The sequence below is a fragment of the Puma concolor genome, chromosome B3 (genome assembly GCF_028749965.1).
Source record: "Puma concolor isolate L17-30 chromosome B3, mPumCon1.1.hap2, whole genome shotgun sequence".
NCBI classification, from domain to species: domain Eukaryota; kingdom Metazoa; phylum Chordata; class Mammalia; order Carnivora; family Felidae; genus Puma; species Puma concolor.
In genome coordinates, this window is record NC_141672.1 from 63,036,497 (window position 1) to 63,053,937 (window position 17,441).

Genomic DNA, 17,441 nt, shown 5'->3' on the forward strand with positions numbered 1-17,441 from the left:
AATACTTCAGGGGTCTTATGATTAATGCCATAGTATTTAGGCACAGTTTATAGAGACTTTCAAAGACAAAAGGCCCAAGCAGATGATGAAACACATGAAAAAGATATATGTGTACAACCTGGGACTCAATCCAGACTTGCTCATATCATCCCAGGTCCAGCTCCTGGCTTATCAGGAATGTTCCCAAGCAAATATTCTCTGCACCTGGCCCAAGGTTGCCCTGTGGATTAATCTCTATGGTAGGGTTGACAGAGAAAATACAGCATGCCCAGCTAATTTTAATTTCAGATAAGTAAATAATAACTTACAGCCTAAATATGTGTCAAATATTGCATACAACATACATAAGGCAGACATATGCCCTAACTCCTATGTGCTTACCCTCTGAGGCAAGATACCTCGCAGGTTTGAAACCCTCAAATCCAGAATTTCAATCTAGCCTAATAGTTTGATTCTCCCTTTGGATACTGCCTCACCCTCTATTGTTTAGGCTTGCTTTCTCTAAATGGACCATTTTATTCATAGTGCATGTTTTCAAATATTTTAAACACTAGTAACTGGAGAGAGACATTAGCTACTTTGGAACAATTATAATAGAGTTTTAGAGAAAATTATAAAACTTACTTTATTCCCCACCTCCAGCCCCCACCCCACCAATTTTGATTTTTCAAAGGCATGTCTTTAGGATTTGATGCTAGATTTAAAAGGGTGGACAGATGTGGAATAAGATAGAAGGGCTCCTTTCAGACTAAGTTTGTACCCCTGGCTTATTCTCTTGGAGTTGTGATAAAGATAGCTACTCAAAGATTTCATTTGCAATTTTGGACTCAAGTCAAACGCCACCACTACTAAAATCCAGCAACGAAGGAAATGGAATAGCAGCGTGGTAGAATAAATAAAAAATGTAGAGCTGGCAGATTTGGGATTGAAGCCTGGCTCTGGACCCGAACTAGCTGAAAGATCCCAGGAAAGTCCTTCAGTTTCCAGAAACCTCAGTTTACCCCCCAATAACATGGGGATCATAGGGCAACTATTAAGAGAGATACTGTGGATAGGAATGATTTGGAAACTTTAAGCCCAGTCTAGATGTTTGCAGTGGTGATGATGATGATGATGATGATAAAAATGGTGGCCAAAAGATGTAAAGAGGCATTAGAGAAAGTCAGTTATTAAAGAGATACTTTAATTCAGATTCTGAAATGCTTACTTCCTACTCAGTTCACAATAATTATATACATAAGAGTATTGTTCTTATACAGGTTGGAAAAAGGAAAAACACCCAATAACACCAAAGTCAGTCCAATTCCATGTACTTTTGGAAGAAAGCTTACTAAAAGATTTTGAGTCAAAAAATGAGATGTTTAGGGTAGAAATATTTTATTTAAGATCACATCAAAAAATGGAAAACAGAAAGGCACACTGAGAAACACTTGTTTAAAGCCTTTTACTTTTATTTTGGGTCAACACTCATTCAACAACCAGCCTATTTATTTTGTAAGAGCCTCAGAAATATTTATTATTATTATTATTATTAATTATTTTTATTATTATTATTATCTAACATAACAGCTGGGAGTGTTCAATACACAGAGAAGGCTTTCATGAGGTACCAAGTATAACCATTTGCCCAGTGGTAAAGCAGAGGGAGCAAAAGAAGAGATTTGACCAGAGGTCCTCTCCTTCCCTTTAGCACTTCCACTCCTCACTCAAAGAGAATGCTGAAGGCTACAGGAGGACTAAGCCATGAGGGCACTGGATGTCAACTCTGACTGAAGAGTATTCATCCTTGTTTAACTTTATCTCACTTTTAGTTATTTATTTTTTAAAATTTATTTGTTTATTTATTTATTTATTAAGTTTATTAAGTTTATTAAATTTATCTGCACCTGTGTGCAAGCGGAGGAGGGACAGAGAGAATCCCAAGCAGGCTCTGTGCTGTCAGTACAGAGCTGGATGTGGGGCTCGAATCCACAAACTGTGAGATCATGACCTGTGTTGAAATCAAAAGTTGGCCGCTCAGTGGACTGAGCCACCCAGACACCCCTAATTTTACTTCACTTTTAACTGCACAACCAATACATGTGTGTTACAGAAAATTAGAGAGTGTAGATAAGCAGAAAGGTGAATAATGTAACAGTCACCCCTAACTCTTCCCTACAGAAATTTAGAATACTCATTTGGGTTGCCCTACGTCCCCACATGTGCAATTAAACCATGAGGGATCAGAATTTATCCTACTTCGTCTGAACCCAGCAGAGAAGCCCTTTCAGGTGTTCTGCTCTGAGGGATTTCTTAACAAGTACATTTCAACCAAGGCTTAAAGTGGTATAGTAAGCATAAGCCCACTAATGTTATTCTGTAATGACAGGACAGGATAGAAATTAAGCCACTAGATTTAAAAATTACACTTCTCATACTTTCTTTATCTCCCTTTATAGAACTCCCTAAATTTCTGAACAAAAGAGAACACTTTCCTGCAGAGATTCAGAATGTAAATGAGTGCTAAGAGTCTTTGACATCAAGGGTTCACCAAATCCTGAGCTCCATTTCCTACAGAGTCTCAAAGTGTTTTTCTGTCACTGACTTCCACACTTGGTCTTGAGTCTAAGTGAGATGGAGTCCCAGCTCTAGGCTAAAAATGTCCCCACCTCTAGAATTCAGAATCATCTAACCTTGCCTGAGACAAAGAGGGGCGGAGAGTCAAGTGGAAAAAGCACAGCTCACTTACAAGCCGTAGTGCTGGAGCAGAGTAGCGACTCAAGTACCTCAGGGTCAGTCACATTGGCCCCAGGCCCAGATTTCCATGGACTCATTTCTGGGTCCTGGAAGAGAGAGAGGACTGTGAATAGAAACTAGAAGACCCATTTTTACCCAAACCTCTTGAGACTTCGAAGAGCTAGCCAATATTACTTTGGTAACATCTGATGCAGAGAGAAAATGGAAAGGTATTCTCCATTGTGCCACAGACCTCTGAGCAGCATTGGCCCATCTGGTGCTCTAGGGGTTTGAGGTGGCACCCAGCATAAGTGCAGTGGTGGTGCCCAGAAGAGGGGTGGATGCCCTGGTGATAATGCAGAGGGCAGTGGTTCCCAGAGAGGCACCGGCATGGGGAAGCCCTGAAAAGCAGTGGGACCTAGCAGGGAGACAGCAGCATTAAGTTTAGAGTAGACATGGTTGTACCTGCAAAATGCAGTGGTACCTAACAGCATAAAAGCATAAAAATGGCATCTTCCACAGTAACTATAACCAAGCATAAGACACAATCCAAGGTTGTGTGCGTGCGTGAGCACGCGCGTGCACGCGTGTGTGTAAGAGGGCAAACTCTAGAGCGGGCTCCATTTCAGCTATCATACCTATTTCCTCTTCCCTAAAACCAGTCCCATAGGTTGTTACTAAAATAATAAAATGATGGTCTTTCCTGGCATTTGACTAAGCTACTCATAGACTCAAAGTCTTCCTCAAAGCCTATAGAACTTGGATTGGATTCAGGCATCGCCACTTCCCACTCCAGAATTTCTGGGCTAATAGTACTATTTACCTTGTATGGTTGTTAGGAGGATTACAGTGTAGTACTTGAAAAAGGCTTAGAACAGCACTGGGTACATGTTAACCCTCCTCAGTATGAAGTCTAGTATGAATGCTGTCTAAATTTGCCTCCCAAACAGGCTCCATTTGCGACCTAGTGCGTGGTGAGAGAGACTTACGCTTAACTTGTGACTCATAATTTACTAGCTGTAAGTCCTTAGACAAATTAATTGACTTCTTGGTAATGTGAAGTAATCCCACAAATATGAAGCACATTGTATGCCAGACATTGTACCAGGTGCTGTAGACCCACAGACAGACAGGCACCTTGAACACCACCTTGCTGCAAAGCACTCAATGCCTGGGGGTGGGAGGCAGGCAACTAAATACACAAAAATAATAGAGCTGTAAGGATAGCACACTTATCCGGCTTGAGTTAGATCAATAGTTAATAGATTAATCAAACAAGTCAATAAAGTGGAGAATCATTAAAAAAATGTTATCTACATGCTTTAATTGTTCTATTTCAACATAAACAGTTTAGAGGTTGCCAGGGAACCGGGAAGGGGAGAATGAGGAATGATTACTTAAGGAGTGTTTTTCTGGGGTGATGAGAAAGTTTTGAAACTAGAGAGACTTGATGGTTGCACAACATTGTGAATGCACTAAATGCCACTGAATTGTACACTTCAAGATGGTTAATTGCATGTTATGTGAATATCACCTCAATAAAATATTATATAAATGTACATTATTTTACCAATCTTTCAATGTATGGCTAAGGACTCTTCTTGAGGTACGTGCCTAGAACTGAAGCCCCAGGTCATCTTTCTGGCATAAACCACACCCAGAAAATATACATTATATATTATTTCCAGTTTTAATTTCTTTAAACTGGGCATCATCTTCATCTTAAAAATATTAACCACCTAATTGCTTATAGTGTTACACACTATTTGTGGAGAATTACATAGATTTGATCACTGCATTTTAAAAGTTTACAGTCCAAGAAAGACTGATGCAGGCATGCATGCTTAAGATTCACCAGACGCGGGGCGCCTGGGTGGCGCAGCCGGTTAAACGTCCGACTTCAGCCAGGTCACGATCTCGCGGTCCGTGAGTTCGAGCCCCGCGTCAGGCTCTGGGCTGATGGCTCAGAGCCTGGAGCCTGTTTCCGATTCTGTGTCCCCCTCTCTCTCTGCCCCTCCCCCACTCATGCTCTGTCTCACTCTGTCCCAAAAATAAATAAACGTTGAAAAAAAAAAAAAAAGATTCACCAGACGTACTGTACCAGTACATTTCCGAGAGCAGCCTGCTTGGTTCTGTGACTTCCTCCCCGCTTTCCCTCTTGACCCTTATTACCTTCCTGGCCCCCAGCACTGCCTCAGGTCCTCGACCACCCCCCATTGAATACCCTGCCCTTGATGAGTGGGGGTGGTGGGTGGCACTGGTTTGAAGAGCTCACCAGCTCTCCCAGAGCCAGCCAGCTTGGAGTTGTGTTTGCAAACACAGGCCCTGACTGTGGCTGTCAGACCTCCCAGACACTATCTGTTGCCCATCTGTCACCACCATCTTCAGGTGCCGTGTTCATCTGGCTGGGCTGCCTACTACCACCCTCCACTGCAGCTGTCCCCAGTACCTGCCTCCCTGACACCACAAGAAAGCACATCTAGACTCCAGGAACAAATGATCCTTACCTGCCTCATTCCCACTGAAGATACATTACTCACAACAGCATATATTTAGTGAGTGCTCACTGTCATTCATTTAATTGTTGGCTCTTCCATTCCTGGCCATGACAAGGGATATGCTATAACCTACTCCTGAAAAGATTCGATGACACGTGTGGACAAATGTATTAGCACATTATCACTGGCATCAAAACTAATGCCCCCTGTGGACCCAGAACAGGCCTACAGGAGAGGAAAAAGCAGAAAACCTACCTGCCTCACTGCTTCTGTGCCAAGTCCAGGAATGGTGTTTGCCTTGCTACATCTGTAAGCCAGCAACAAAGGAGGAGGCCATTAGAGGTCAAGGTCTTGTCTTAAGAATATTCATTAAAATAAAGGCACTGACTTCATTCTTAGGCAGATTCTCATCCTGTGGAGTATCTAGTCCTTTTGACTAATATTTTTGTTCTTCTTGAGTCTGATCTGGATCTGTTCTAATGTGTTTCAGCTATGAGGGTAGTGGAAGTAAATTAAAAAGAAATTTAAATAGCTTCCCATCCCCTAAATTGGTTTCATACTAATATGACCCTAAATATGAAAGTTTTTGATGATCTGGCTACTGCAGTCATCCATATGAACTCTCTTACTGCTGACTGAGAGTTAATTATCATCAAATACCCATCCACCGAGGGTCACTGTGGTGAATAATACAAATGTGGGGTGCCTGGGTGGCTCAGTCGGTTGGGCGGCCAACTTTGGCTCAGGTCATGATCTCACTGTCTGTGAGTTTGAGCCCCGTGTCGGGCTCTGTGCTGACAGCTCAGAGCCTGGAAGCTGCTTCTGCTTCTGTGTCTCCCTCTCTCTCTACCCCTTCCCTGCTTGCTCTCTTTCTCTCTCTCTCTCTCTCTCTCTCTCAAAAATAATAAAAAACATTAAAAAATTAATAATACAAATGCAATTTATTTTACTGTTTACTCTCTCATGTCAGAGTGATCAGCTAGTAAAACAAAAATTATAGATAAGTACTTAAAAAAAATGTTTCTGTCCCATCCATATGAAATTTAAACTTTTTTCAAATGTAATTTACTAATAATATACTCTGTGCCTGAATCACATAATTACGTCCTCTGCCCACTTACCCATAAATATGTTTGAATTGGTAATGTTCATAAATATGTTTGCATAAATTTTCATATGGTTGAAGATGATAACAGTTTCCCATTTGTGGTGAATATTCTTTTGTTTTTATTGTTACTTTGTTGTTTAGAAGTTTAAAATTTTTTGTAACTACATTTGACCATTTTATTTCACTTCTCATTTCTTTTCTTGCTTCAATTATAAGAAGGTTATCACCTTAAAGTTAATTAAGGGACTAAAACCCCTAATTTTCCCTGAGGATTCCATTCCCCACCATCCTTGAGATCTTACACTGACATTCTCTGGGCCTGGGAGTCCACGTCCCATAACTCTTCAATATATTATTTTCACAAAGGTTGAACACTTGTGTTATGACTCTATTTTTTAAATTTAATTAAAAATTTTAAATTGAATTTTATTTTTTTTTTAAATTCTCAAGTTAGTTAACATACAGTGTAGTCTTGGCTTCAGGAGTAGAACCCAGTGATTCAGCTCTTATATATGACACCCAGTGCTTGTCCCGAAAAGTGCCCTCCTTAATGCCTGTCACCCATTTAACCCATCTCCTACCCCCATCAACTCTCAGTTTGTTCTTTGTATTTAAGAGTTCTTTATGGTTTGCCTTCCTCTCTGTTTTTATTTTATTTTTCCTATGACTTTAACAGAGCAGTTACCTACAGAGTCCATTGTTCACCTGTTTATCCTGGATTTAGAACTATTTCTTATGTTTGCTGATGTCTGAGAGGCTATGGCTTACTCCATTTATACCCAGGTTGGTATACACATTCACTCGTTTCTTCATTCATTTACACATTTATTTATTTATTCACTTTGTTATTTGTGGCATACAGATTCATATGTAGCCCTCAGTGAGCCCTGCTTTCTGGTGTTTACCCATGTGTGTGGGCAGGACATATGACTTGCTTCTAACCAACAGAATATAGTAAAGGTGACGAAATGTCCCCTCTGTGATTGATTACATAATAAAGACTCTGTCTTGTTGGAAGACTCAATCTAGAGAGTGTCCTTGCTGGCTTGATGAGATAAGTGGCCATGTTGGGGAAAACCCCATGGTGAGAAACTGTGGACAGTTTCCAGACAACAGCCAGGAAGAAGCTGGGATCCTTGATCTTAGAGCTGCCAGGAAATGAATTCTGCCAAGAATGTGAGTGAACTTGGAAGGTATTTCTTCCCCAGTTGAGCCTCCCGATGGGAACACAGTCCAGATGATACCTTGCTTGCAGTCTTGTGAGACTGTAAGTAGAGGGACCATCTAAGCCATGCCTTCACCTGTAGAAACTGTGAAATGATAAATGGCTATTGTTTTTAGCTACTAAGTATGTGTTAATTTGTTGTGCAGCTGTAGAAAATGAATACACTGTGCTGTGCTAACTACCATATAGGCCTTCTCTCAGTACCTGAAGTAGCCTCATGAGCCTGACACTAATATTATTCCCATTTTACAGATGAAGAAACTGAGCCTCAGGAACTGAACTGCAGAATGTCCTGCTCTCAACCACTGAACTATCATGCTATGTTTCATTTTTAATGTATTTCATTATTTCACAAATTCAAGTTTATCACGGTTTAAAACTTATCTCCTGAACATGCCAACTGTATTTACAAAAAGCCCTACTAGGCACACCTAGTACACAAAATAAATGTTTTTATAAATGCAACATTACAAGGAACTTTTCTTTTGTGCTACATTTTTACCATGTATCTCACAGAAATAATATTAGATTCATGAATAGAAAAGTTTCTATTTTCTGTTAAAGTAGTGATAGACTGTATCACTAAAATAGTGATAGACTGTACACTATTTAGAAGGGAGAATAATTATGGCTGATAGAAGCCCCAGATTCATGGGAATTGATTTGGAGTTATAACAGTCAAGTAAACATCCATTAGAATGTGCTGGATCTGGGGCGCCTGGGTGGCTCAGTCGGTTGAGCGTCCGACTTCGGCTCAGGTCATGATCTCGCGGTCTGTGAGTTCGAGCCCCGCGTCGGGCTCTGTGCTGACAGCTCAGAGCCTGGAGCCTGTTTCAGATTCTGTGTCTCCCTCTCTCTCTGACCCTCCCCCGTTCATGCTCTGTCTCTCTCTGTCTCAAATATAAAAATAAATGTTAAAAAAAAAAAAAAAAAAAAGAATGTGCTGGATCTTACTGCAGGACAAAAACGTTTCATCTTGGGTCCTAACTTTCCCATTTATGTTCAGGTATAGGGAAACATTAGGAAGTGGGGAGATTGAGAAATACTTAAAAGAAAAACAACAACAACTAAAGTCCTATTTGGATCAGTGCTCTGAGAATCTGAGATAGGATTATGACCCCACTACTGTGTCTTCTAATGACAGCTCTTTCTATTCTGCATTTATCAGATGTTAATTATTCATACTGCATGATTGATGATTTTGGAGTCAGAGATTCACCTGCAATATTTGGAATACTGGTGGAGGCCTACATCAACACAGAATTTATAAAGCAGCTGGTGCTAGTCAAAGCTAATGATGGAATTTCAGTTTAATAAAAAGACCCCCAACTGAGCATACCATCTTGAAAAAAGTATACTTATCAAACGGCTTTCAATCAGTTCAAGAGAGACACCTTAATTGGGAAGAGGAAAATTTGCAGAGCAGTTTGTCATTGTGCCAATTCTAGATCAATAACTGCATGTCTGCTCTTTGGGAGACATAGCTTTTGCTTTATATTGAGTAACCACATTGACTTCCTCTCCACTTGGGTACACTCTGTTTCATTTGATAATGTTAAAGGATATCTTCTTTTAATTCACCTCTGTGTCTTCATAATAAACATGAGCAAATGTAGACTTGTGATTATGAAGGTCAACTTTTTAAATTTTTAAAATAAATTTTATATTTTTGCCACAAGAAGGCAATGCTTATAGAATTTTGATATTTTCAAAATTGTTTTATTGGAAAAAATCACATGGGTAGAATTAAATTATGGTGGTTTAAGTAAAAGAAGAATATGATGAGCAATGATGATTTGGATTCATATAAAATTATTCTGGAGAATACTGTACAGAATCATCTACTAATTAGAAACAAAAATAGGGACACCTGGGTGACTCAGTCAGGCATCCAACTCTTGATTTTGGCTCAGGTCATGATCTCACGGTTTGTGAGCCCCACACTGGGCTTCCCACTGACAGCACAGAGCCTGCTTGGTATTCTCTCTCTCCCCTCCCCTGCTTGTGCTCTCCCTCCCTTTCTCTCTCTCAAAATAAACTTTTAAAAAAGAAACAAAAATAAAATGGGTTTACCTTTGGAAGAAAGGATTTGGAACACTAAAGAATGTAACTCAGTCATCAAGTCTTAGTTTCCTTATTTGTTAAAAGGAGATACTCATTCAAACTGATGGCTTTCAAATTGGTCTAGGTGGTACATTAGAGGGCATTATGGAGCAGGCAGGGCAGGAGGGGGCAGAGAAGGTGATGGCCCAATGTGAAGATCAAGGCAAAGCTTGAGAAGGGAGGGCTCTAGTTCCCTTTTTCACTTAAACCAAGGCAAATCTTTGTTTTCCTTCCTTTTCTTTCTCTTCCTTCCTTCCTTCTTTCCTTCCTTCCTTCTCTCCTCCCTCCCTTTTTCTTTTTCCCTTCCTTCTTCTTTTGTTTTTTTCTCTCTCTCCCTCTCCCTCTTCTGCTTCCTTCCTTCTTTTCCTCCCTCCTTCCAAAGTTTATACATATTTATATCAATATAAATTAACATACAGAAATAGCAAGTTTCTGTATAATAGTTCTTTTTGAAAAATAGGGTTCTACTGATAAAATATAACTTGAAAACCATTGAGCTAGACAATTCTAAGTCCTCTTCCTTCTGTGAATTTCTTCCTTCTAATAATTCTTCAATTACTTCTGGGATTTCAAGATCCAGAAATGAAACAGCAAGGGAGATTGAAGATATTTTAGAAGACACAACAGATACCTATTTTGCACAAACTATAATTCTACTAAAAGCTATGGGTGAAGTGGCATCTTACAGACCCCTACAGAGATATGGGATTATGACTAACAGGTCTAAGTTTTTTTTATTTTTATTTTTTTGAGTTAACTACATAGAACAGGGCTGTGGTCTTTTAAGCATTTAATCTACTAGATGATGTTCAGGTAGAGTGACGGAATTATGGCCTAATTAAAAAAAAACAAACAAAAGTTTCTTACATTTAGAGAATCATATACCGTAAGAGTCAGTGGGAGACTCTGAGATCATTTCTCTCATTTTATACATTCACTTAACCATTAAATTAATACCTTTTTTATTGAATTTGAGTGTGTGTCGGCCAGTGTGTTAGGTGTTGAGGTTATAGTATATTGTCCCTGTCCGTAGAGGAATTATGTTTTAGTGGAGGAAACAGCAATGAAACCCACAATCATACACATAAGAATATAATTACATATTTTTATAAGCATTATTAGGTAGAAGAGCAGGATCCTCTGAGATCACGTGTTAGAGAGTACAGGACAACACTAGACTGTAGAGAGTGACAGTGACTTGCACTGAGCTGAGCACTGCAGAGCTGGCACTAGACTCAATCTCTTGTTCTCTGTCTCACCGGCTTGACTGAGAAGGTTTAGGTTAGGTGATGGAAATCCAAAATCCATGAGCTCCTTTCCTGGCTTCTCTATTACTCTGAATTGTTGGGCAGCCTTGAGAGACACCTGAATATCTGCACTAAGAATGGAATTGTCTTCTTTGGTGAAGATCTCTCTGCTTATAGTGTGGTTGACTAGAGGCTGAAAAGGATTTGCAGAGGTAACAAAGTCCATGATTAAAGAAAAGAAATTACTTAGTATCTATAGAAAGACTACTAATTATTAAAACTTCCAGGCTGCATCCAAGTTCAACAGCTTTTTGGAGTCTGCTTTGTTGTGAAATGAGTGGTTTTGTTCCTATCGAAGGTCCATCAAAATGGACACCAATTTCCATTACAAACTTAAAAAAAAAGTTTTTGTTTATTTTCGCTTCAAGTTTTAATTTAAATTCTAGTTAGTTAACATCAGTTAATATCAGTGTAATATCAGTTAAAGATTTTATTATTTTATTAAATTTTTTTTTAATGTTTATTTATTTTTAAGAGACAGAGAGAGAGAGACAGAGCCTAAGCAGGAGAGGGGCAGAGAGAGAGGGAGACAGAATCTGAAGCAGGCTCCAGGCTCTGAGCTGTCAGCACAGAGCCCAATGAGGGGCTTGAACCCATGGACCGCGAGATCATGACCTGAGCTGAAGTTGGACACTTAACCAACTGAGCTACCCAGACGCCCCTAAAGATTTTATTTTTAAGTAATCTCTACACCCAACATAGGGCTCGAGCCCATGACCCTGAAGTATATGAGAATTGAAGTCGTTTATAATGTTCAATGGGACAAGTGATTGACTTCCCTCAATCTAAAGCCTATGTCATAGTCAAGTACAACTAGTTTGAGATGTTTTGTTTGTTTTTATTTATTTTTATTATATTCAGCAATTATTCGCACATATACACTATATATAAATCTTTGCATTAATGAATAAATGGGATTATAGCATACATGTTGGGGTTTTTGGGTGCAAACTACTTTTTTTTTTTCCTTTTGCAAACCTCCTCCCTCCTCTTGTTTTCCTGCCATCCCCAACCCCACCACAACCCATGCTATCAAACTAGCTTGTATCTTTGTACATTTTTTACCCATGCTTATATAATCCTATGCAAAAATATGTATGTATGTAGAAGGTATATGTATTCCCATACATGGGTTTTGGGGGCCCTATTTTAGAAATCATAGTAAATACCCTTTCAGATCATATTATGTACCCTTTGCCCTACATTTGTCTTTCTCGCTAGGAAATACCTCAGGAGAAGGTCTCCAAGTCAACTGGCATAGTTCCACTTCATTTTCTACTACTTCTGTGGTGTAGATGTACCACGGATTGTTTCATTTGCAGTTTTCTGCTGTACTGAACAATGCTGGGATTAACTCCCTGGGTCATTTGTCCTTGGGTCCTGGGGCTCTTACTTTGATAGGATAGCTTTCTAGAAACGAGAATTCTGAGCCAAAGGGTGTGGCTATTTAATTTTAATAAATGCTGCCAGGTTGTTTTTCCAAAAAACATTCTAACAATTCTCCTTTCCACCAGGAATGACAGTGTCATTTGTCCCTGCATCCATACCAAAATGGATATTACTCTTTTTTATTTTTGCCAGACTAATGGGCTTAAACTCGTTACTTTATTTTCCATTTCACTAACTACTAGTAATTTAAATCTTTTCATGAGTTTGTAGGTTATCTGATTTTGTTCCTCTGCAAGTTGGCTATTTTCTTTTTATTTTGGGCTGTACATTGGAAGAACTCGTTGCATAATGATCTTATATCTTTCATTTGTGTCAAAACTTTTTCTAAATTTCTCATTTGCCTATTTTTGTTCTCATTTGAAATACATATTTTAATATACCTGAAAGTGCCTATCTTCTCTCTTACAGCTTCTAGGTTTATTGTCTTAGTTATGAACAATGTCTCCAAACATGTACATTCTTACAACATTTTTATTGTTAGGTTTTATTTTAATTTTTTTAATGTTTATTTTTGAGAAAGAGAGAGAGTAACAGAGCATGAGCGGGGGAGAGGCAGAGAGAGAGGGAGACACAGAATCCAAAGCAGGCTCCGATCCCATGAACCGCGAGATCATGACCTGAACTGAAGTCCAGAGCTCAAGTGACTGAGCCATCCAGGTGCCCCTGTTTGTATGCTTAAGATTTTAACCCATCTAAAGTCATTTCTGTAAGGGGGTTCAACTTAATTTTTCTACACAATTTAAAAATAATCCACCCTTTTGCACTGAACTGGTCTATCACCTTCATCATATATTAAATTCTCATATATTTCAGGATCTATTTCTGGATTCTGTATCCTTTCTACTGATTTATCTATTCTTATGCAAATATCTGATTTGTTTTTAGTGCCTTTATGAGATTGTCTGATATTTGATTATGGATGTTATGCCTAACTATTCTTCTTTTCTTTCTATTTAAAATATGATTGGATTGGGGTGCATGGGTGGCTTAGTTGGTTGAGTGTTCGACTCTTGATTTCAGCTCTGGTCGTGATCCCAGGGTTGTGAGATGGAGCCCGGCTAAGATTTTCTCTCCCCTTGTGCCCCTCTCCCCTGCGTGTTCTCTCTTTCTAAACTAAAAAATATAATATACAATTGGGTTATCTTTTGCACTGTTGGTGGATAAGCAAACTGGTGCAGCCACTCTGGAAAACAGTATGGAGGTTCCTCAAAAAGTTAAAAATAGAACTACCCTATGACCCAGCAATTGTACTACTAGATTTTTACCCAAAGAATACAAAAACACTAATTCAAAAAGATATATGCATCCCTATGTTTATTGCATCATTATTTACAATAGCCAAATTATGGAAGCAGTCCAAGTGTCCATTGATAGATGAATGGATAAAGATGTGGTGTATATATACAAAGGAATATTACTTAGTCATAAAAAAGAATTACATCTCGTCATTTGCAACAACATGGATGGAGCTAGAGAGTATAATGCTAAGTGAAATAAGTCAGTCAGACAAAGACAATACCCTATGATTTCACTCATATGTGGAATTTAAGAAACAAAACAAACGAGCAAAGGAAATAAAAAAGAGTAAGAGAAAGGCAAACCAAGAAACAGATTCTTCACTATAGAAAACAAACAGATGGTTACCAGAGGGGAGGTGGGCAGGGGCATGGGCAAAATAGGTGGAGGGGAATAAGAATACACTTGTCATGATGAGCACTGAGTGATGTGTGGAACTGTTGATCACTATATTTTACACCTGAAACTAATATAACACTATGTTAACTGTACTGGAATTAAAATTTAAAAAGGAGAAAAAAATATGATCAGGTTATATTTTCAGGCATTTGTCCCTTTAAGTAAACTTTAAGGCCAATAAGTGTAAGCAAAAGCTGTGTCTCCTGGACAGAAGGTTTAGGAGCCAGAATAATGTGCTTCATCTTCTTCCCTATCTTGGTGATGGCAGAAGCACTGATGAGATGGAATCTTCTTTTTGCCTGGGTTCCTAAGTGACAACGATGAGCAGAGCCGCCCTCATGATCCATGTTGGACATGTAGAATCAGTGAGAAATAAACTTTGGTTATGTTAAATCACAGAGCTGTGGGGTTGTTATTGCCTATCACCTACTTCATTCTAACTGATGGGATTGTTGCAAGACTTGGGTCAGATAATACATGGAAAAACACATGTTCTAAAGCAACTTGGAACCAAGTTACAGATCAGTAAATGTTAGGCAATATAACTAAATTACTAGCAAATAGCAACGATAATGAAGCCACTCTCAAGTCTAGAGACAGGGCTTTCTGGCCATATTGTTTTTTTTTTTTTTTTTAATTTTTTAAATGTTTATTTATTTGAGAGGAGGGGGGAGGGGCAGAGAGAGCCAGAGACATAGAATCCAAAGTAGGCTCCAGGCTCTACACTGTCAGCACAGACCTGATGCAGGGCTCAAGCCCAAGAACTGCAAGATCATAACCTGAGCTGAAGTCAGATGCTTAACTGACTGAGCCATTCAGGTGCCCCTCTGGCCATATGGTTTAATGTCAGGTTATGAAGAAGACACACGTACCGGAAGAAATATCTGACTTGCCTGCTAAATATTGTAGCTAAAAGTTTAATGCCTATAAAAATGCAAACCATCTCACAATGATAAGATGATAGTCCATTAACATAAGGAAGGAAACTTAGAACACATTTGAAGATGATGATTTATATCAGCGATTGCAAACTGATGGCCCATTGCACCAAAAAACATGGGCCATAGATGTGTTTTACTTTGATTACAATGTTTTAAAATCAGGGAAACACACACACACTTCTGGCTTCTCTTGGAAAAACTGGAAGACCTTGCAACTGTGAGATTATATTTCAGCATGACCCAAATCTCCAGAGCTGAATCACTACATTTTCTAGTTCCCCGGTGCCCCTCAACTTGTTTTCTTACACTCAGTCCACTTTGCCCATTTACATTTCCCACAGGTCCAGGGTTGTATATGAATGTGTGACCCCTGGCTGTAGTGAATGAACATTTGATTATTTCTTGAGTAGTAGGGTACAGTGAGGTCTGGGTCCAAAGAATATAACTCACTATGGAAGGAAGGAAAAATAAGGTACTGCAAAGACCAAAGGCCTAAGCCCTTTGGTATCTTTTTGACAAAACTGGTTAGTAGAGGAAAAGACATTTGTCTTCCTGCAGAAAAGAATAAAAATAGATCTTTGATACCTCTGCAGCAATTTTCATCATCAACTCAGTTCCAGACCACATGGGATAATTAATTCTCTCAGCCCCTTCATAGGGTGAGAATTTCAGAAAAACCATTAGTCAGAAAATGAATTTGGGAAAACATTTGCAAAATCTCGTCATTTAGGAAGAATCTTGATACAACAAGGTACCGAATTGTCAATAAAACCTTCTAATTGAACCTCCCCCATCTTGTTCATTTAGAAAAGAGTATCTAACACAGAAAAGTAGTTGGACAGAAAAGTCTAGAATCCAGATTGTTCAGAGTATAATTCCTATGCAATTGCTTCGGCATTATCTAAACTCCTACACATTCATGTCTCTTAAAATTCCTCTTACGCTAATCATGTTTATCATTTGGGCTCCATTTTCATTAAAAGAGAAAACATCTTGGGGCGCCTGGGTGGCGCAGTCGGTTAAGCGTCCGACATCGGCCAGGTCACGATCTCGCGGTCCGTGAGTTCGAGCTCCGCATCAGGCTCTGGGCTGATGGCTCAGAGCCTGGAGCCTGTTTCACATTCTGTGTCTCCCTCTCTCTCTGCCCCTCCCCCGTTCATGCTCTGTCTCTCTCTGTCCCAAAAATAAAAATAAAACGTTGAAAAAAAAAATTAAAAAAAAAAATAAAATAAAAGAGAAAACATCTTGATCCCACTACCACTCGGAAGTCTGATAACTGGCCTAGTTTTCAAAGGCAGAATCTCCCAGTAAACAACATGCCTCTTGGTATATGTGCAACCAATAAAACAAAAACAGCCTGTACAATTTAATGTAACTTACTATAGATTTCCATGATATCAGTAACTATTTTATTAGTGTCCTAATTTAATTCAAGATATTGAATTGCTCCAAAGTAATGACTATGTCTTCTGAATTATCAGGAATTGTCACCAGGTTTGAGAGTGGGCCATCCTTGGATCTTTGATGAGATACCTCTGTTTGCTGATTTTTTAAAGGTCATGAAGAGTTGGTTGAGAAAGAAGGGAACATGGAATATCTGAAATTAGATAATCCCAAACTCAAATTTATCTCATCAATAAAATGTCACTTTAGTTCTGCTTTTTCACTGGACAGGAAAGATGTGGAAATTTAAAAAGGCCTGAAGTAACCTCATGGACTGAAGAGAGTGAGTCCTCAAACCAGAGATGAGGACTTTTCCATCTGCATTTTTCAAAAGTGGACTTCTTATTATATATATATATATATGTATATATATATATATATATATATATATATTATATGTATATATAATATATATATTTAATGTTTATTTATTTTTGAGAGAGAGAGACAGAGCATGAGCAGGGGAGGGGCAGAGAGAGAGAGTGAGACACAGAATCCAAAGCAGACTCCAGGCTCCGAGCTGTCAGCACAGAACCTGACACTGGGCCTGAACCCATGAACTGTGAGATTATGACCTGAGCTGAAGTCGGATGCTCACCTGACTGGGCCACCCAGGCTCCTCTCAAACACAGACTTTTTTTTTTTCAGTCTATTTTATTTTATTTTATTATTTTTTTAAAAATATAATTTATTGTCAAATTGGCTAACATACAGTGTATACAGTGTGCTCTTGGTTTTGGGGGTAGATTCCTGTGATTCGTCGCTTACACACAACACCCAGTGCTCATCCCAACAAGTGGCCTCCTCAATGCCCATCACCCATTTTCCCCTCTCCCCCCGCCCTCACGCCCCCATCAACCCTGTTTGTTCTCTGTATTTAAGAGCCTCTTACGGTTTGCCTCCCTCCCTCTATTTTTTCCTCCTTCCCTTCCCTGATAGTCTTCTGTTAAGTTTCTC

At 39.1% G+C, this 17,441-nt stretch overlaps 1 long non-coding RNA gene across 4 annotated transcripts in view; it reads left to right on the forward strand.

Annotated features, from left to right (window-relative positions):
* LOC147580005 (uncharacterized) overlaps positions 1–8,251 on the forward strand; it is a 39,116-nt gene extending 30,865 nt beyond the window's left edge. For 3 of the 4 annotated variants that reach the window (XR_015252412.1, XR_015252415.1, XR_015252414.1), the window contains one exon: positions 6,998–8,251. This is a non-coding gene — a long non-coding RNA (uncharacterized LOC147580005). The remainder of the gene's footprint in view (positions 1–6,997) is intronic. The other variant, XR_015252413.1, reaches the window with a different exon arrangement.
* The last annotated feature ends 9,190 nt before the right edge of the window (positions 8,252–17,441 follow it).